Here is a 1,694-nt window from a genome sequence, read left to right on the forward strand (position 1 = left end):
CTCACTCAAAACAGCATGGATAGTTTTTTTCCATGTTTGTATGCATGTGAAAGCACCAGAGACAAAAAATAACACCCCAAATCCCCCAATATGGGCACTTTAACACTAATCCGCTAAGGCTAGCCCTTTTGGTCCCTAAAGCACAATTTTCATTGGGGGAGGGTTAAAGTCCCTGACAGAAGCTAATCTCTACTACTGACCCCTTTGAACAATGTTGTAATGTCACCATTGACAACATCTACAATAATTTTTATTTGGCCGAAATAACAAGATTTGCATGCTGTACCAATTTACTATGCTAAGTCTATGACAGGCACTCACTCCACTCCCTGTGTACAGACACTGAACAGCATGCCTTTCCTATGGTGTCATAATGGCAGAAGTCTTTAGTGAGAGTGGGCCTCAGTCAGAATCTGAATAAAAATAGAAAGGATTTGTGTCTAAGACTTGAACAAGCCCAGCTACAGAGTTAATCTTAACAGAAAAGGTATGACAGAGAGAGATTTCTTTTGGTTGTTGCCGTCAGAACATTTTTTGTGCAATAAAAATGCTTTGACAACATAATACATATACTGATGAGAAGTAAATTGTATTTTATTGAGAACTATTTCAGTAATTAGATTTGCCTGTGTGTATCTTTTATGCAAAGCATAATGAAGATTGAAACTTAGCCTTTAAATGGCCCCAGCAACTGGATTTCTTTCTTTTGGGGGAAAAAAAAGAATCCACTGAATACGCAGTGTTCTAATTATTATTATTATGGTGAAATTACACCTTCAGCAGAGCAATTTGTAAAACTTGAGAAATAAAACATTGTGCACTAGACAAAATAAATGAAAAAAATGAAATATAAATTGGCATAAAATCTGCAATCAAGTCTTCGTCCTCATTTGTGTGGTGGATCACCAACACAACAGGCTTTTTAAGCAATGGCTTTTCTTCTGTACAAACTTTCTACAAACTATTGCTGACTAAAAGTACTTCTTCAACACTTCAGTTAGGGTATACCCTTCCAATGGAACACCATGGGACCTTAATTTAGAAAAAAATATGTACAGTAGTGAATAGGGAAAGACAAATATTTTTTTGATCCCATTTGAGTTGAGCCATGGATTACACATATGATATTTGTCAGTTTAAAAGATACTTTTTGATGTCAAGAAAGTTTCAGTTTGTTGTAAAACTGTTGAAGTATAACAAAATATGTAATTAGAAAGACTACTCACTTCAAAGTTGCATTGTTGACGTCACGCTGAAGCTATACAGTGTGTTTGTTTTGCACTGGGATGAAAAGCTACTCACACAAGCAACTGATCTTGCTCGTTTTCTCGCGTCTCGTCAGACAAAAAAGGACTGGATAAAACACATCTGGTAAGATAACGGTATGTGTGTTGTGTAGCTAAGCTAGCTAGCTAGCGACCAAGTCGAGCATCAAGCATGGTGACATATTTTGTGTGAGATGAGATTTGATGAGCGTTAGGCTCGTTCGAGATGAGCCAGGTCTGCGCAGAATCGATCACCGGCGATCGGCGCCCGTTGCATGCCGGTTAGATTTGTGTCCGACTTGATCCCGACTTGCTCTGACGTCATGCACACGTGGGCAACGGAAATTTCATGAGAGCAAGACGGCCGCAGTTCTGAGTTGCTTTTTACCAACTGCAAGAGCCAGGCGGACCCAGGCGGACCCAGAGCAT

At 39.2% G+C, this 1,694-nt stretch overlaps 1 protein-coding gene and 1 long non-coding RNA gene across 4 annotated transcripts in view; one reads left to right on the plus strand and one right to left on the minus strand.

Moving 5' to 3' along the window:
* The window catches only part of lsamp (limbic system associated membrane protein), a 713,356-nt gene that overhangs the window by 179,334 nt on the left and 532,328 nt on the right, over positions 1-1,694 (minus strand). The window lies entirely within an intron of this gene.
* Positions 1-1,694, plus strand: part of LOC116671791 (uncharacterized) — a 21,783-nt gene that overhangs the window by 19,533 nt on the left and 556 nt on the right. The window lies entirely within an intron of this gene.

This window comes from Etheostoma spectabile, chromosome 3 (assembly GCF_008692095.1).
Source record: "Etheostoma spectabile isolate EspeVRDwgs_2016 chromosome 3, UIUC_Espe_1.0, whole genome shotgun sequence".
Taxonomy (NCBI): domain Eukaryota; kingdom Metazoa; phylum Chordata; class Actinopteri; order Perciformes; family Percidae; genus Etheostoma; species Etheostoma spectabile.